Source organism: Castor canadensis, chromosome 9 (genome assembly GCF_047511655.1).
Source record: "Castor canadensis chromosome 9, mCasCan1.hap1v2, whole genome shotgun sequence".
Taxonomy (NCBI): Eukaryota; Metazoa; Chordata; class Mammalia; order Rodentia; family Castoridae; genus Castor; species Castor canadensis.
The window spans coordinates 35,977,129-35,997,930 of NC_133394.1; the positions used below are offsets into that span (position 1 = coordinate 35,977,129).

Here is a 20,802-nt window from a genome sequence, read left to right on the forward strand (position 1 = left end):
TATATTCAATAAAACTACCGTCTTATCCTAAATAAAATGAAGAGCTAAAGAAACACTAAAGAAAATGCTTGTAGCTGGAAGGAAATGATATTAGATTGTAATTTACATTTATAAGAAGAAATAAAGAGCACTGGAAATGGAAAATAAATGTGTAAGTATAAAAGACTTCTCTTACTTCATTTCTTAATTAAAAAAAAAATTTCTGGACAGGCTGGGCCCAGTGGCTCATGTCTGTAATCCCACTTACTGAGGAGACAGAGATTTGGAGTATCATGGTTTGAGGCCAGCCTGGGCAAAAAGCAAGATCCCACATCTCAGCCAATAAGCTAGGCATGGTGGCATGTGCCTGTGACCCCAGATAGGAGGAACACAGTATGAAGCTGGCCCCAAGCACAAACATGAGACTCTACTGAAAAAATATAACTAAATCAAAACAAGAGCTGGGATGTGGCTCAAGTGGTAGAGTGCCTGCCTAGTAAGCATGAGGCCCTGAGTCAAATCCCAGTACTACAAAAAAGGTTCGGGAATATATACATATATATATATATATATATATATATATATATATATATATATATATATATATATATATACATTTATTTGACATATATATATAGAGAGAGAGAGAGAAAGGCCAGTAACTAAAACACTGTAATAATTTTGAATGTATACATATAGAAATATACTGGCTCATAGCTGACATATAATACTGGCAATAAGTCAATATTAAATTGAAGTAGATTATGAAAAGTTAACAATGATTATTATATTCCCCAGAGAAATCACTTAAACAAAAACTTGTATGGTTAAAAAATCAACAGAAAAATTGAAATAATGCACTAAAAAGTTTGGTTAACACAAAATAAACAATGAAGTAAGAACAGAAACACATGATAAAATATAGAAAACAAATAACAAAATGGTAGACATATATACAACTATATCAATAGTTATTTAAATGAGAATGGATATTTAAAAAACCAAGATCTAAGTATGTGGTACCTACAAGCAACACACTTTAGATAAAACAAACAGGTTGATTATAAAAAGATGGAAAAGATATATCATGCAAATGGTAACTGTGGATCAAAGAAAAAGCACAAGGGTAATTATAAGATATCTTTTTTTATGGTGGTGGTGGTGATATTGGAGTTTGAACCCAAGGCCTCAGGCTTGCGGGGCAGGTACTCTACCACTTGAGCCACTCAGGCAGCTCAAGGTATCTTAAACTGAATAAAAATGAAAACACAACATATAATTACTAGGGTGCAGTTAAAGCAGTATACAGAGGGAAATATATAAACTTAAAATATACTAGAAATAAAAAATAGCCTAAAATTGACAATCAAAACTTCCACCTTAAGAAAGTAGGAGAGCAGATTCCAAGATGGAGGCTAGAGGTAGGAAGCAGAAAGCGACCCTCCTATAGTGAAATCTTGGAGAGACACTAGAGACACACTTTGCAGGCATAATCACTGAGAAAAGGCATAACTTTGACCCCTCCACATCTCCAGCCTGCGCAGAGAATCTCTACCTCACATTAAACGGAGAAACGAAGAGGGCCCCCGGGGCCGCCAGTGGCCGGCGCCCATACGGCTTGGGAAGACGTGGACCAGGTGAGCTTCACGGTACCGCGGTACCCCCACAGACAAGCCTGGGCCAGAGCAGCATAGCCCCCTGGACAGACTGACCTCCACCCGGAAAAAAAAAGAGAAACTGAGTAATAAGCAATAAGAGCAATAAAGACACGCTGGAAAGAGGGTGGGGGGCCCTGAGCGCTGAAGATTGGGGAAAGGGAATCCTTCCCAGGACTAAATAAACAAGTCGGGCGGGCCAGAGAGCCTCTGGCGGGAGCAGGGGTGCACGCCCAGCAACCAGGAGCGGGAAAGCTTGTGAGAGTGGCAGAGGGAGGAAAACTCCACAGGAGAGGAGGGAAGACCCACTTCCCATGTGAACTGTAAACAAATATGGCGGCTGGCAGGAGCAGCAGCACTGACCAGTAATCAGGAGCAGAAAAGCTTGTGAAAGTGGAGGTGGGAGGAGAACTGCACAGGAGAGGGGGGAAGACCCACCTCCCACATGAACTGTAAATAAACACGCAGGCCTGACAACGCGGGTGCAGTGTCACCTTTCCCAGTGCTTAGAAAGGGGAAAGCTTGTAGCAGAGGCTCACGCACAGGAGAAATCTGAGCAAACAAAGCCTGCAGGGCCAGGTGAGTGCTAAGCTCACCCCAGAGATCTGCATAAATAACGCCTCCAGCAACAGCATGCTGACAGCAGCAGGCAGGCAAGCCACAGTTGCAGAAACCATTCTCAGAGCTGTCTCCAGACTCTTTTTTTTTTTCTATTTCTCCCTACCTTTGATGAGAGAACAACCGAATTACACCTGCAAGCTGAAAAACTTACTGAAACTGTATTGCATTTGAACTTGGGACACTTGGTGGGGTTTTTCTTGTGCGTGTGTGTATAGTTTTGTTCTTCTTTAGGTGTCCCCTTTGATGAGACAACTACAGAACATCTGAGGCACCATCTCCAGGACTGGAGACTGAGACTTCACTGCATTTGAACTTGGAGGTTTTTTGGTTTTTTAAAATTTTCTATTTTTTCATTTTATTTTAATACATTTTTATAAATAGATTTTTCTTTCATTTACTTATTTTTTATTTTTATTCTTACCTTTATTTTTTTATTTTTGATTTTCAATCCACTCTCTGTCTCTCTAATGTCTGTTTAGCTTACTGTCGATTAGTACACTAAAGCTCCCTGTTTATACCTTTGAAATCTTCTTGTCTGATACCTTGTTCTGTTTTCTCCCTCCAGTCTGTGTATTTGTTTTTCCCATTTCCTTAACTTATTGCTTTCCATCTCAGCTCACCCTTCCATTCTATTTTTTCTTTTTTCATTTTTCTTTTATTATTCATATGTGCATACAAGCCTTGGTTCATTTCTCCCCCAACACCCTTCCATTCTAAATATTACCATTGTTATTATTATAAGATAGAAAATACTTAATTGCACACAGTACAAGGACAGTAACAACACCAAAGACAATGATGGGAAGACAGAAAAAACAGGGAAACCAGTTTCCCCACAGCAAAAAATTAATACAGGAACCAGAGGGGAATGAAGAAAACAGGTACCCAGATCCAGACTCCAACAAAATGAAGATAAACTATGCCAAAGGACCCAATGAAGCCCACAAGAATAATTTAAAAGAAGACATACTACAGGTACTTAATGAGAATTTTATAGAGATGATACTGGATAGGGTCAACCAAAATGTACAGGAGACACTCAAGAAATTCCAAGACAATAAAAATAGAGAATTTGAAAAAACAAAAGAAGAAATAAAGGAAACCATAGAAACACTGTATTAACACCAAAGTGAAAGAGAGAACATGATGAATAAACAGATAAATGAACTCAGGACAAAAATAGACAACATTAAAGAGGAAAACAGCCAGGATATGGAAAACCTCAGAAAAAAGAACGAAACAGAACTGCAAAACAAAACAGAAGGCCGATCCAGCAGAATAGAACAAACAAAAGACAGAATCTCAGAACTCAAAGATGAAATGGTAATTAAAGGAAAAACCGAAGAACTATTAATTAAACAACTCAAGACCTGTGAAAAGAAAATGCAAGAACTCACTGACTCCATCAAAAGACCAAACTTGAGAATCATGGGCATTGAAGAAGGAGAAGAGGTGCAAGCAAAGGGAATGCGTAATATATTTAACAAAATAATAACGGAAAATTTCTCAAATCTAGAGAAAGATATACCCATACAGAGGCAACAGGCCTCCAGGACACCAAACAGACCAGATCAAAATAGAACTATCCCACGACATATCAGCACTAAAACAACAAGTTCAGAGACTAAGGAAAGAATATTGAAGGCTGTAAGAGAGAAAAAACAAGTAACATACAAAGGTAAACCCATCAAAATCACAGCAGACTTCTCAACAGAAACATTAAAAACAAGAAGATCGTGGGGTGAGATCTTCCGGGCACTGAATGAAAATAACTTCAACCACAGGATACTCTACCCAGCAAAACTGTCATTCAAAATTGATGGAGCAATAAAAGTCTTCCATGATAAGCAGAAACTAAAACAATATGTGACCACAAAGCCACCACTACAAAGGATTCTTCAAGGGATTCTGCACACAGAAAGTGAAACCCAACTTAACCATGAAAAGATAGGCAGCACCAAACCACAGGAAAAGAAAAAGCAAGACAGTAGAGGGTAACCTCAACTTAGGTACACACAATCAAACCTTCAAACAACTAAGACAACCAAATGACAGGAATCACCACATACCTATCAGTACTAACGCTTAATGTTAACGGACTTAACTCACCCATCAAAAGGACCCGCTTGACGAAATGGATTAAAAAGGAAGATCCAACAATTTGTTGCTTACAGGAGAACCATCTCACCAACAGAAATAAGCATAGGCTAAGGATGAAAAGCTGGAAGAAGATTTACCAAGCTAATGGCCCCTCGAAAACAGGCAGGAGTAGCAATACTTATCTCTGACAAATACTTATAGTCTGACAAAGTAGTCTTCAAACCTACATTGATCAAACGAGATAAAGAAGGACATTCCATACTAGTAAAAGGGGAAATAGAACAAAAGGAAGTAATAATCATCAACCTGTATGCACCCAATGTCAATGCACCCAATTTCATCAAACATACCCTGAAAACACACCCTGAAAGACCTAAAAGCATATATAAATGCCAACACAGTGGTTGTGGGAGACTTTAACACTCCATTATCATCAATAGATAGGTCATCCAAACAAAAACTCAATAAAGAAATCCAAGATCTAAAATATGCAATAGATCAAATGGACCTAGTTGATGTCTACAGAACATTTCATCCAACTTCTACACAATATACATTCTTCTCAGCAGCCCATGGAACCTTCTCCAAAATAGATCATATCCTAGGGCACAAAGCAAGCCTCAGCAAATATAAGAAAATAGAAATAATACCGTGCATACTATCTGACCACAATGCAGTAAAAGTAGAACTCAACAACAAAAGTAAAGACAAAAAACATGCAAACAGCTGGAAACTAAATAACTCATTACTTAATGAAGAATGGATCATCAATGCAATAAAAGAGGAAATTAAAAAGTTCCTGGAGGTCAATGAAAATGAAAACACAACCTACCAGAACCCATGGGACACAGCTAAGGCAGTCCTGAGAGGAAAGTTTATAGCCATGAGTGCATATATTAAAAAGACTGAAAGATCCCAAATCAATGACCTAATGATACATCTCAAACTCCTAGAAAAACAAGAACAAGCAAATCCCAAAACAAATAGAAGGAGAGAAATAATAAAAATAAGAGCTGAAATCAACAAACTAGAAACCAAAAAAACCATACAAAGAATTAATGAAACAAAAAGTTGGTTCTTTGAAAAAATAAACAAGATTGACAGACCCCTGGCAAACCTGACTAAAATGAGGAGAGAAAAAACCCAAATTAGTAGAATCAGGAATGCAAAAGGGGAGATAACAACAAACTCCACGGAAGTCCAGGAAATCATCAGAGACTACTTTGAGAACCTGTATTCAAATAAATTTGAAAATCTTAAAGAAATGGACAGATTTCTAGATACATATGACCATCCAAAACTGAACCAAGAGGAAATTAATCACCTGAATAGATCTATAACACAAAATGAAATTGAAGCAGCAATCAAGAGTCTCCCCAAAAAGAAAAGTCCAGGACCTGATGGATTCTCTGCTGAATTCTATCAGACCTTTAAAGAAGAACTGATACCAACCCTCCTTAAACTGTTCCATGAAATAGAAAGGGAAGGAAAACTGCCAAACACATTTTATGAAGCCAGTATTACACTTATCCCAAAACCAGGCAAAGACACCTCCAAAAAGGAGAACTATAGGCCAATCTCTTTAATGAACATTGACGCAAAATCCTCAACAAAATAATGGCAAACCGAATTCAACAACACATTAAAAAGATTATTCACCACAACCAAGTAGGCTTCATCCCAGGGATGCAGGGGTGGTTCAACATACGAAAATCAATAAACGTAATAAACCACATTAACAGAAGCAAAGACAAAAACCACTTGATTATCTCAATAGATGCAAGAAAAAGCCTTTGATAAGATCCAACACTATTTCATGATAAAAGCTCTAAGAAAACTAGGAATAGAAGGAAAGTATCTCAACATTATAAAAGCTATATATGACAAATCTACAGCCAGCATTATACTTAATGGAGAAAAACTGAAACCATTCCCTCTAAAATCAGGAACCAGACAAGGATGCCCACTATCTCTACTCCTATTCAATATAGTACTGGAATTCCTAGCCAGAGCAATTAGGCAAGAAGAAGGAATAAAAGGAATACAAATAGGTAAAGAAACTGTCAAAATATCCCTATTTGCAGACGACATGATCCTATACCTTAAAGACCCAAAAAACTTTACTCAGAAGCTTGTAGACATCATCAATAGCTATAGCAAGGTAGCAGGATATAAAATCAACATAGAAAAATCATTAGCATTTCTATACACTAACAATGAGCAAACGGAAAAAGAATGTATGAAAACAATTCCATTTACAATAGCCTCAAACAAAATCAAATACCTAGGTGTAAACCTAACAAAAGATGTGAAAGACCTCTACAATGAAAACTATACACTTCTGAAGAAAGAGATTGAGGAAGACTATAGAAAGTGGAGAGATCTCCCATGCTCATGGATTGGTAGGATCAACATAGTAAAAATGTCGATACTCCCAAAAGTAATCTACATGTTTAATGCAATTTCCATCAAAATTCCAATGACATTCATTAAAGAGATCGAAAAATCTACCGTGAAATTTATATGGAAACACAGGAAGCCAGGAATAGCCAAGGCAATACTCAGTCAAAAGAACAATGCAGGAGGTATCACAATACCTGACTTCAAACTATACTACAAAGCAGTAGCAATAAAAACAGCATGGTACTGGCACAAAAACAGACATGAAGACCAGTGGAACAGAATAGAGGACCCAGATATGAAGCCACACAACTATAATCAACTTGTCTTTGACAAAGGAGCTAAAAATATACGATGGAGAAATAGCAGCCTCTTCAACAAAAACTGCTGGGATAACTGGTTAGCAGTCTGCAAAAAACTGAAACTAGATCCATGTATATCACCCTATACCAAGATTAACTCAAAATGGATCAAGGATCTTAATATCAGACCCCAAACTCCAAAGTTGATACAGGAAAGAGTAGGAAATACTCTGGAGTTAGTAGGTATAGGTAAGAACTTTCTCAATGGAACCCCAGCAGCACAGCAACTAAGAGATAGCATAGATAAATGGGACCTCATAAAGCTAAAAAGCTTCTGTTCATCAAAAGAAATGGTCTCTAAACTGAAGAGAACGCCCACAGAGTGGGAGAAAATATTTGCCAACTATACATCAGACAAAGGACTGATAACCAGAATATATAGGGAACTTAAAAAACTAAATTCTCCCAAAACTAATGAATCAATAAAGAAATGGGTAAGTGAACTAAACAGAACTTTCTCAAAAGAAGAAATTCAAATGGCCAGAAAACACATGAAAAAATGCTCACCATCTCTAGCAATAAAGGAAATGCAAATTAAAACCACGCTAAGATTCCACCTCACCACTGTTAGAATAGCCATCATCAGCAACACCACCAACAACAGGTGTTGGCGAGGATGTGGGGAAAAAGGAACCCTCTTACACTGTTGGTGGTAATGTAAACTAGTACAACCACTCTGGAAAAAAATTTGGAGGCTACTTAAAAAGCTAGACATTGATCTACCATTTGATCCAGCAATACCACTCTTGGGAATATACCCAAAAGACTGTGACACAGGTTACTCCAGAGGCACCTGCACATCCATGTTTATTGCAGCACTTTTCACAATAGCCAAGTTATGGAAACAGCCAAGATGCCCCACCACTGATGAATGGATTAAGAAAATGTGGTATCTATACACAATGGAATTTTATGCAACCATGAAGAAGAATGAAATGCTATCATTCGCTGGTAAATGGATGGAATTGGAGAACATCATTCTGAGTGAGGTTAGCCTGGCCCAAAAGACCAAAAATCGTATGTTTTCCCTCATATGTGGACATTAGATCAAGGGCAAACACAACAATGGGATTGGACTTTGAGCACATGATAAAAGCGAGAGCACACAAGGGAGGGGTGAGGTTAGGTAAGACACCTAAAAAATTAGCTAGCATTTGTTGCCCTTAACACAGAGAAACTAAAGCAGATACCTTAAAAGCAACTGAGGCCAATAGGAAAAGGGGACCAGGAACTAGAGAAAAGGTGAGATCAAAAAGAATTAACCTAGAAGGTAACACACATGCACAGGAAATCAATGTGATAGCCCTGTATAGCTATCCTTATCTCAACCAGCAAAAACCCTTGTTCCTTCCTATTATAGCTTATAGTCTCTCTGCAACGAAATTAGAAATAAGGGCAAAATAGTTTCTGATGGGTATTGAGGGGTTGGGGGGAGAGGGAAGGGGTGGAGTGGGTGGTAAGGGAGGGGGTGGGGGCAGGGGGGAGAAATGACCCAAGCCTTGTATGCACATATGAATAATAATAAAAAAAAAAGAAAGTAGGAAAAGATGAATAAACCAAATGAAAAGATGTAAAGATCATAGCAGAAAACAATCAACTACAAAAAAAGGAAAACATTACAGAAAATCAATAAAACAAAAACTGCCTTTTTGAGAAGTCAAGCAAATAGCCATTCCATGTTTGGATAATTTTTAACATTACTGATTTCATTTTTCTGAAGCTGAAGCCAGTTTTCCAACTTTTGTAGGTTTAAAGTTATGACCTACATATTATACTGATACCTACATGTGAAAACTGCTCATTAATTTTTGTTTTATCTTTATAGCAGGTACCTCCAGGAAGAGAAGGGAAATGGAATTGGGCAAGAGTACACAGGAGACTTTATGAATATCTATAATGATTATAGGTCATCATAGATAGTAAAACAAAATATTTTTTAGTAAAGTCTAGATGTATGTATGTATTCTTATTATGTTATTCTATATATTTTTTACTTAAAATAGCTCATTAAAAATAAAGAGTATATAGTACTTTAAAACTTCTATTGTGTAGAGCAACAATTTCACTGTTAGACATACATCCAAGTATTTTAATAATTATGCTAAATAAAAATATTTTCTTACTTCATCTCTTGATTTAAGAAAAGCCTGCCAACAGAGGGAGATCCTGTACCAAAAAATACAATTTGTTCCTGTATTTTCTATTCTTTTAAAAATAATTATTTACTTACAGAGTAGTATTGCTTTACAGTGATCTACCAAAAACCTATTCCATCAAGGAAAATAAAAATATTTCATTACATTTGAAAATATAGAATATTTTTACATTATAAAAAGAAAAATGCTTAAAATGTTCTATAATAAGCCTTGTTTGCTATTTTTAAAAATGGGAGTATATGGAACAAGTTTAGTTACTACATTCTTGGGTAAGGTAGTAGAAAAAGATAGATTTCAAGAGTTTTCTTAATGATCCAAAGATTCTCTGATTTGATGGGCTCCACTTAGGCTTTATTTGGGGCAATAGGAAAAGTGGACCCAAAGGATACCTAAGAAATTACAGAGAAGAGAAAGAAGAAAGGGCATAATGTAGGAATGATTTTCTAAGGAAAAGGTTGGTGAATTTTTTTTTTCAGTAAAGGTTGCTATAGTAGATATTTTTTGGCATTGTGAGCCATGTGGTCTCTAAGTACTCAACTTAATTATTATAACACAATAAAACTTTTCACAACAGGCTAAAGGTTGGGACTGATCCACAAGTTATAGTTTTCTAGCTCCCATTCTCCCATTGTCCAAATAGACAATTAACCACAATATAAGTGAAGAGGAAGCTACTTTGGTAGAAAATTCCTGAGGCCCTGTGAAAATCCCCTGGTTTATAGTCTTCCTAACATCTTTCTGCTAACAATGCTATAAAACATTTTTATGCCGTACATATTTCTCCTATTTAATCATATTTCATGGAATTTTACTAGTTAGATATTTATTTGAATAAACAAGCATTGCCTTTAAATCAATGAACTTTGATTAGATAAAAAAGATGAGAAGGGTGAAGGGGAAATAACAGAATAATAATAGTACTTCAAGTAATATCTCCAGATGGCAGACAGGACACACATGACTCACTAAAAAAATGATAGAAATGCAAAAAGGAATAAACATATCATGAGGAAAATTGAATAGGAGAGAGTGGATATCATACTGATCTGAAAGGTGAAAGCAGATAGGATTAGGTTGAAAGATGAAAACAGGTGAGGAAGGGAGCTACAAAACAAATCCCTCTGAAAATGGAAATCAAAAGACTCTCTGGGCTTTGAGATAGTATACAACTAAAGGCTGTGTTAATAAGTTTTCTATTATACTATAACAAAAATTTGAGTTAATCCATTTATAAAGAAAAAGGGTTTGTTTTGGCTCGTAGTTTTAGAAATTCTAGTCCATGATCAGATAAACTCATTTGTTTTAGGCCTCTGATGGGTGTGCCAGATAAGAATGGAGGGTCGATAGAACACGTGGCAGAGCAAAAGTTCAACTAATAAAACTTTGTTTATCCCCATTTGGTTCCTCTTCTTTACTAACTAAAACCCAGAACGAATGGGGATATTAAAATATTATTTTTAAAATAAACTTTATATTTTAGATTGCTTTAGGTTCACAGCAAATTTGAGCAGAAAGAGATCCCATATATCCCTGCTCCCATGCATGTCCATCTCTACTACTATCAATATCTGGGTCAGAATGGTCATCGGACACAATCTGACACAACTGATGCTTCATTATCACCTATAGTCCATAAGGCTTACTGTTGGTTTTGTATAGTCTGTTGGTTTCAACCAATGTACAATGATAGGCATCCACTATTATACTATCATACAAAGTAGTCTTACAGCCCTAAAAGTCCTCTGTGCTCTATGTGTCTCCAGCACCCAATCCCTGAAGTTTTTACCATGTCCATAGTTGTGCTCTTCTCAGAATATCATATAGTTGGAATCACAAACAATGTAGCCATTGCAGATTAGTTTCTTTCACTTGGCAATATGCATTTATGTTTTCTTCATGTCATTTCGAGGCTTGGAAGTTTATTTGTTTTTTGTGTTGAACATATTTCACTGTCTTGATGTACCATCATTTATTTATCCACTCACCTAATGAAGAACATTTTGATAGAGTCTAAGTTTTGGCAATTATGAATAAGGCTGCTATAAACAACTGCTTGCAGGTTTTTGTATGAATAAGTTTTTGGCTCATTTAGGTAAATATGATGATTGTATGATGAGGGTATGTTTATTTTTGTAAGAAACAGCCAAACTGTCTTCTATAGGAACTGTACCATTTTGCACTCCCATCAGTCATAAATGAGAGTTCCTGTTACTCCACATCCTCATCAACATTTGGTGCCAGTGTTTTAGGATTCATCTATTCTAGAAGGTGTATGGTGGTCTTTCATTACTGTTTAAATTTGTAATACCCTAAAGGCATTTGATGTTAAGCATCTTTCCACATGCTCACTTTTCACCTGTATCTTTTATTTTGTGAGGTGCCTGTTTCAGGGTTTTATCTTTGGGTTGTTTGTCTTCTTATTGGTGAGAATTAAGTTTTATCAGACATGTCTTTTGGAAATATTTTTCTCCCAGTCTGTGGCTTGTCTTTTCATTCTCTTAAAAGTGTATCCTACAGAGCAAAAATTTTTAATGCTAAAGTCCACCTTATAAGTTACTTTTTTCATAGCAATTTTTAATGCTAAAGTCCACCTTATAAGTTACTTTTTTTCATAGAAAAACTTTTGATCCAACTTTTGATGTTGGATTTAAAAAGTCACTGCTATATCAAGTAGGAGCATCTGTAAAAAAATAAAAAATTTAAGAAGTCTAACAATGTACACCCAGTGTCAATTAGACTTTCTCCCTTGTGACCTTCTGTGTGTTTTACAGTTTCGTAAATTACACAAAACTATAAAACTTATCTAAGCTCCATTTTCAGTTTTGTATTTGTGAAAAGTCTATGTTTAGATTGTTTGGGTTTTTTTGCATGTGGACATCCACTTCTTCCAGCAACATTTGCAGAAAAGACTATCTTTGCTCTATTGTATTGCCTTAAGTCTTCTGTCAAAGATCAATTGACTATACATACATGGACCTATGTATATTCTGCTGTAGTGATCCATTTGTTCAGTTTTTCACCAAATCACACTGTATTGATTATGTAGCTTCATAGTAAGTATTGAAATCAGTAATGTCAGTTCTATGACTTTATTATTTCTCTTTCAATGTGAATTGAATATATTAGGTCTTTTGCCTACTTATATAAACTTTAGAAGCAGGTTGTTAACATTCACAAAATAAACTGCTGGAGTTTTAATTGCAGTTGCATGTAATCAAGATATAAAGAACTGAGATCTGACAATACTGCATCTTTCACAAACATGGAGTATCTCTACTTATTTAGTTTTTTTATTTCTTTCATCAGTATTTTGTAGCTTTCCTCTTATAGATATTGCACATAATTTGTTAGATTTATATGAAAGAACTTCATTTTTTTGTGGTGCCAAAATAAATGGTATTTTGTTTGCTTATTTTAGCAGTGCTGGGGCTTTGAGCATGTTAAGCAATTACTCTACCACTGAGCTACATCCCCAGCCCTAGATACATCTTGATTTTTTTTTATTTGAAATGGGGTCTTGCTATGCTGCCTCAGCTTGCCTTGAATTTGAAATCTTCCTACCTTTGCCTCCAAGTAGCTGGGATTACAGATGTACACCACTATGCCTGGCTATCCTGCTTTTAATTTCACTGATTTCTGCTTTATTTTTTATTATTCATTTTCTTCTGCTTATCTTGCATTTAAATTGGTTGGGTCTTCTGACTTCTAAGTTGGAAGCTTAGTTTAATAATTTTAGATTTTTTTCCTAATACATGACTTGTGCTATAAATTTCCCTCTATGCATTACCTTTGCTGTATCCTACATATTTTGATAAACTGTATTTTCATTTCATTTAGTTCAAAGTGCTTTTAAATTTTTCTTGGGACTTCTTCTTGATCAAGTATTATTTTTGGATGTGTTGCCTAATCTTCAAGTATTTTGGGAATTTCCAACTCCTTTCTGTTACTGATTTCTGGTAAAATCCATTGTAGTCTGAAACACACATTTATAATTTTTATTCTTTTAAATTTGTCAGTGTAGCTTTTATGATGTAGAATATGGCCTGTCTCACTAAATGTGGCATATGAACTTGAGCACAATGTGTATTCTGATGTTAGACTGAATTGTCTGTAGATATTAGTCACATACAGTTGATTGATGGTGATGTTGAGTTTAACTTTCCTGAATTTCTCCCTCCAATAGGGGGATGTTGAAGTGTTCACCTAGAAAAGTGGATTAATCTATTTCTCAAAGTTTTATCATTTTTTTACTCAGGTATTTTGACATTCTCTTATAATACATTATACAATGCTCTTCCTTATCCCTGACAATTTCCATCATTCATAAGTATGCTCTGTCTTAAGTTAATATAGATACTTCTTTCTTTTTATTAGTTTTAAGATAGTATATATTTAGGGGATCCAAGGTGGTGACTAGGGTATGGAAGCAGAAAGCCTAAGCTCCATGACTCCAAAAACTTTCCTGAGATGTTGGAGCCACATTTGGGTAATTCTGACAGCTTCTAGCCAAAATAATAACTGCCATCACATTAGGTACAGGAAAAAATTTAAAGACCGACCCTCAAACCAGCCATTAATTACACCTAACAGCTGTGACCCATGACACAGCAAGCAAGGCGGGTCCAGCCCTGGGGAAACCCTCCTCTCCCACAGCAATTTTTTTTTCTTTTTTCCTTCTTTCTTTTCTCCTTCCTCCATCAAGTGGAAATAAAGCATCAACCAGAATCAAGCTTTCAACATCCTGAACCCCAAGACTGTGGAAAGCCTCCCTATGCCACACTACACTGAGAAAATCTGGTTCCATTTCTCATCACTACTGCCACTGCCACCACTGCTGGCTCCAATCCTGCCTGTGCATCAGTTGACAGAACAAACAGGTGAGCACTGCACACCATGCAGGAATCCCCTATTCACCCCTGGGAACATAAACCAGCACAGCCCCTGGGCAGACTGATTGTCCCCCTCCAACAACAGTGAAAAACAAACAGTGAACTGTAATCTAGCACAGATAACAGTGGGGGTGGGTGGCATGTTGAAACTGCCAAACAGAAGGGGGGTGGGGCAAAGAACTAAACTCCCAGTGCTGAACTCTCAGTAAACAAACAGCGATAAGCCATCTTCAAAGCAGGACAGGTAGTGGATCTCAGAGCTGATCTCCTGAACCAGAAGACAGCATTCAAAATTGAACTGTCCCACCTCACTGGGGGAGGACCTGACCAAACAGCTGCTGTTGAAGGATAACACAGCTGTCAGCTGGGGAAAACAATAGCTCTGACCACCCTGCATAATCTGGCAAACCTACTGTACCTCAAATTTTCAATTAAACTGCTAGACAAAAGAACAAAACACTACTCACAAGCCAATCATCTGATAAAACGACATCAGAGCTTCTGCTTGTATGCCAATACTAGAACTGGATGCTGGAGGAGTAACTCCAGAACTTAAACTAAGACTGAAATTCTACTGTTCCTGAACCTGGTAGGTTTTTTAAAATTGTTTTTCTCCCTGTTTTTTGTTTGTTTGTTTGTTATATTATTGTGGGTCTTTTATTTTTATTCTTATTTTCTTTTTTTCTTTCTGTACTATTAACTTTATCATCACTATCTTCTCATCCCTACTCTCACCCCCTTCACTCTCCCTCCTTCTCCTGTGCAAAAATCCACTGCTCTCCTTCTGAACTACTCTTTCTGCCCCTTCTCATCCACTCTCTCCCCCATCTTCACCTTCATCCCCATTCTCCTCCAACCTGTCACCAGACTACCCCTCCTTCCTACACACTCACCACCTGCTGACCAACCTACCATGCCAACTTTACATATATCCAACCCCCTGCAATCTCTGACACAAGCACCCTACACTACAACCGAAATACACCCAAACATGCACAAGGGCCACAAAACCCAGATGCCTCCACACTGCTTCCCTCACTCACCCACCCCACTTCCTGCCTCCCCTTTTAGTACCACTCTAACCAATTCTCCAAATTTCTGTAGCTAGCCTAACAAATGTTAACCCCTCCAACCTCCAACTCCCACTGTTTATAGATATTACTATCAAGGGGTCTTCTGCATAATATATAAACATCTGGTCGGGTATTGAGCCTGTGAATTAGTTGTTGCTAAATTACATCTCCAAACCAGGGACAGAAATAGCACACCAACCTAGCTAACAACCAAGACAGCCGCAACTCAAAAATTAAATCAAGGGAAAGAAAACAGGCAACTAAAACCAACTAGCCTATCAAAAACATAGTTGCACAGTACCAAGTGGAGCAATGGGAAGAAGTAAGGGATGGAAACCATTCTCCTCAAAAAAATAATACAGGGTGAGGATTCCAAGATGGCAGCTAGAGGGAGGAAGCAGAAAGCGTGCCTACTAAAGTAAAATCTTGGAGAGACACTGGAGATACACCTTACAGGAAAAATCACCAAGAAGAGGCAAAACTTTGACTCCTCCACACCTCCAGCCTGCGCATAGCATCTCCACTTCACGTTAAACAGAGAAACCAGGAGGGCCCCCGGGCTGCCAGACGCCAGCTCCCAGACCGCTTGGGAAGATGGCAGACCACAAGGTGAGATAAGCGGCACACGGTACTCCACAGACAATCCTGGGTCAGATCAGCATAGCCCCCTGGACAGACTGACCCCCACCCAGGGAAAAAAGAAAAAAACCCTGAATAGTAAGCAATAACAACAAAAAAGACACGTAGCAAAGAGGGCGGGGTGCCCTGAGCGCCAAAGTGGGGGGAGGGGAAATCCCTCCCAGAACTCTAAATAAAGAAGCTGGCTGGAGAAGGCAGGAGCAGTGGCACATGCCCAGCAACCAGGAGTGGGAAAGCTTGTAAAAGTGGCGGTGGGAGGAAAACTCCACAGGAGAGGGGGGAAGGCCCACCACCCACGTGAACTGTAAGTAAACACGCTGGCCTGAGAAAGCAGTGTAGCGTCACCTCCCCCAGTGTGCTTGGAAAGGGGAAAGCTGTAACAGTGGAGGTTGCACATAGGAGAACTCTAAGTAAACAAAGCCTGCAGGGCCAGGTGAGTGTTAAGCTCACTCCTGACATCTGCATAAATAAAGCCTCCAACAACAGCAGGCTGACAGTAGTGGGTAGGCAAGCCACTCTCCCTTCCTTTGATGAGACAACAAGCGAACTATACCTATATGCTGAAAAACTTACTGAAACTGTATTGCATTTGAACTTGGGACACTTTATGGTGTTTTTTTTGTTTTGTGTTGTTTTGTTTTGCTTGGTTTGGTTTTTTCTCCCTTTGATGAGACGACAGAACTACTTCTGAGACACCATCTCCAAGATTGGAGGCTGAGGGACGAACACCAAAATCATTAAGACTGAAACTTTATTGCATCTGAACTTGGAGATTTTTCTTTCTTTTTTTAAATTTTTTTATTCATTTTTTATTTTTTATTTTCTATTTTTATTTATTTTGTACAATCCTCTCTCTGTCTCTCTAATGCCTGATCAGCTTACTGTTGATTAGTACACTATCTCTCCCTGTTTATATCTTTGAAACTTTTTTGTTTCTTGTTTTGTTTTTCTCTACTTGTTTGTTTTTCCCTTTTTCTTTGACTTCTTTGCTTTCCATCTCCTCTCATCCTTCCATTCTAAATATCATCAGTGTTATTATTATAAGCTAGAAAATACTTAATTACACACAGTACAGGGACAATAACAACACCAAGGTCAATGACAGGAAGACAGAAAAAACAGGGAAACCAGTTTCCTCACAGCAAAATATTAGTACAGGAACCAGAGGGAAATGAAGAAAACAGATACACAAATCCAGACTCCAACAAAATGAAAATAAACTATGCCAAGAACCCAATGAAGCCCACAAGAATAATCTAAAAGAAGAAATACTACAGGTAATCAATGAGAATTTTATAGAGATGATTCTGGATATGGTCAACTAAAATGTACAGGAGACACTCAAGAAATTCCAAGACAACAAAAATAGAGAATTTGAAAAAGCAAAAGAAGAAATAAAGGAAACCATACAAGCACTGTATAAACACCAAAGTGAAACAAAGAACACGATTAATAAAAAGATAAATGAACTCAGGACAAAAATAGACAACATTAAAGAGGAAACCACCCAGGATATGAAAAACCTCAGAAAAAAGAATGAAAGAGAACTGCAAAACAAAATGGAAGGCCAATCCAGCAGAATAGAACAAACAGAAGACAGAACATCAGAACTCAAAGATGAAATGGTAATTAAAGGAAAAACCAAAGAACTATTACTTAAACAACTCAAGACCTGTGAAAAGAACATGCAAGAACTCACCGACTCCACCAAAAGACCAAACCTGAGAATCATGGGCATTGAAGAAGGAGAAGAGGTGCAAGCAAAGGGAATGCATAATATATTCAACAAAATATATTTTTGGGAAGAAAACTTCCCAAGTCTAGAGAAATCTATTCCCATACAGATACAAGAGGCCCCCAGAACACCAAACAGACCAGACCAAAATAGATCTACCCCACGGCATATTATCATTAAAACAACAAATACAGAGACCCAAGAAAGAATACTGAAGGCTGTAAGAGAGAAAAAACAAATAACATACAAAAGTAAACCCATCAAAATCACAGCAGACTTCTCAACAGAAACATTAAAAGCAAGAAGAGCGTGGGTGAGATCTTCCGGGCACTGAATGAAAATAACTTCAACCACAGGATATTCTACCCAGCAAAACTATCATTCAAAATAGATGGAGCAATAAAAGTCTTTCATGATAAGCAGAAACTAAAACAATATGTGACCACAAAGCCACCACTACAAAGGATTCTTCAAGGGATTCTGCACACAGAAAGTGAAACCCAACTTAACCATGAAAAGACAGGCAGCACCAAACCACAGGAAAAGAAAAAGCAAGACAATAGAGAGTAACCTCAACTTAGGTACACACACTCAAACCTTCAAACAACTAAGACAACTAAATGACAGGAATCACCACATACCAATCAGTCCTAACATTTAATGTTAACGGACTTAATTCACCCATCAAAAGGTACCGCTTGACGAAATGGATTAAAAAGGAAGATCCAACAATTTGTTGCTTACAGGAGACCCATCTCACCAACAGAAATAAGCATAGGCTTAGGATGAAAGGCTAGAAGAAGATTTACCAAGCCAATGGCCCCTGAAAACAGGCAGGAGTAGCAATACTTATCTCTGACAAAGTAGACTTCAAACCTACATTGATCAGACGAGATAAAGAAGGACATTCCATACTAATAAAAGGGGAAATAGACCAAAGGGAAATAACAATTATCAACCTATATGCATCCAATGTCAATGCACCCAATTTCATTAAACATACCCTGAAGGACCTAAAAGTACATATTAACTCCAACACAGTGGTTGTGGGAGACTTTTAACACCCCATTATCATCAATAGATAGGTCATCCAAACAAAAAACCAATAAAGAAATCCTAGATCTAAAATATACAATAGATCAAATGGACCTACTTGATGTCTTCAGAACATTTCATCCAACTTCTACACAATATACATTCTTCTCAGCAGCCCATGGAACCTTCTCCAAAATAGATCATATCCTGGGGCACAAAGCAAGCCTCAGCAAATATAAGAAAATAGAAATTATACCATTCATTCTGTCTGATCACAATGCAATAAAACTAGAACTCAACAACAAAAGTAAAGACAAAAAGCATGCAAACAGCTGGAAACTGAATAACTCATTGCTTAATGAACAACGGGTCATTGATGAAATAAAAGAGGAAATTAAAAAGTTCCTGGAAGTCAATGAAAATGAAAACACAACCTACCAGAACCTATGGGACACAGCAAAGGCAGTCCTGAGAGGAAAGTTTATAGCCATGAGTGCATATATTAAAAAGACTGAAAGATCCCAAATCAATGACCTAATGATACATCTTAAACTCCTAGAAAAACAAGAACAAGCAAATCCCAAAACAAATAGAAGGAGAGAAATAATAAAAATAAGAGCTGAAATCAACAAAATAGAAACAAAAAAAAAACCATACAAAGAATTAATGAAACAAAAAGTTGGTTCTTTGAAAAAATAAACAAGATCGACAGACCCCTGGCAAACCTGACTAAAATGAGGAGAGAAAAAACCCAAATTAGTAGAATCAGGAATGCAAAAGGGGAGATAACAAACACCATGGAAGTCCAGGAAATCATCAGAGACTACTTCGAGAACCTATGTTCAAATAAATTTGAAAATCTTAAAGAATTGGACAGATTTCTAGATACATACGATCATCCAAAACTGAATCAAGAGGATTTTAATTACATGAATAGATCTATAACACAAAATGAAATTGAAGCAGCAATCAAGAGTCTCCCAAAAAAGAAAAATCCAGGACCTGATGGATTCTCTGCTGAATTCTATCAGACCTTTAAAGAAGAACTAATACCAACTATCCTTAAACTTTTCCATGAAATAGAAAGGGAAGGAATACTGCCTGACTCATTTTATGAAGCCAGTATTACACTTATCCCAAAACCAGACAAAGACACCTCCAAAAAGGAGAACTATAGGCCAATCTCCTTAATGAACATCGATGCAAAAATCTTCAATAAAATAATGGCAAACAAAATCCAACAACATATCAGAAAGATCATTCACCATGACCAAGTTGGCTTCATCCCAGGGATACAGGGGTGGTTCAACATACACAATTCAATCAATGTAATCTAGCACATTAATAGAAGCAAAGACAAAAACCACTTGATCATCTCAATAAACTCAGAAAAAAAAAGGCTTTGACAAGATTCAACACCATTTCATGATAAAAGCTCTAAGAAAACTAGGAATAGAAGGAATGTACCTTAACACTATAAAGGCTATATATGACAAACCTATAGCCAATATCGTACTTAATGGAGAAAAACTGAAACCATTTCCTCTAAAATCAGGAATTAGACAAGGGTGCCTACTCTCCCCACTCATATTCAATATAGTCTTGGAATTCCTAGCCAGAGAAATAAGGCAAGAAGAAGTAATAAAAGGGATACAAATAGGTGTAGAAACTGTCAAAGTATCCCTATGTGCAGATGATATGATCCTGTACCTCAAAGATCCAAAAAACTCTACTCAAAAACTCTTATGCATCATAAGCAATTCACAATGCAGCAGGATATAAAACCAACTTACAAAAAAGTAGCCTTTCTATACACCAACAATGAACAAATTGAGAAAGAATACAGGAAAACAATTCCATTTACAATAGCCTTTAAAAAAATCAAATACCTAGGAGTAAACTTAATAAAGGATGTGAATGACCTCTACAAGGAGAACTACAAACCTCTGAAGAAAGAGATCAAGGAAGACTACAGAAGGTGGAAAGATCTCCTGTGCTCATGGATTGGTAGAATCAACATAATAAAAATGGCTATCCTACCAAAAACAATCTACTTGTTCCACACAATTCCCATCAAAATCCCAATGACATTCATCATCCTAAAGTTCATTTGGAAACACAAGAGACCGCGAATACTCAGCAAAAAAAAACAATGATG

At 37.1% G+C, this 20,802-nt stretch overlaps 1 protein-coding gene and 1 long non-coding RNA gene across 4 annotated transcripts in view; one reads left to right on the plus strand and one right to left on the minus strand.

Annotated features, from left to right (window-relative positions):
• LOC141410854 (uncharacterized) overlaps nt 1–14,892 on the plus strand; it is a 34,864-nt gene extending 19,972 nt beyond the window's left edge. The window contains exons 2-3 of the long non-coding RNA XR_012435626.1: nt 13,976–14,150; nt 14,606–14,892. This is a non-coding gene — a long non-coding RNA (uncharacterized lncRNA). The remainder of the gene's footprint in view (nt 1–13,975; nt 14,151–14,605) is intronic.
• Nucleotides 1–20,802, minus strand: part of Slc9b1 (solute carrier family 9 member B1) — a 75,424-nt gene that overhangs the window by 31,283 nt on the left and 23,339 nt on the right. The window lies entirely within an intron of this gene.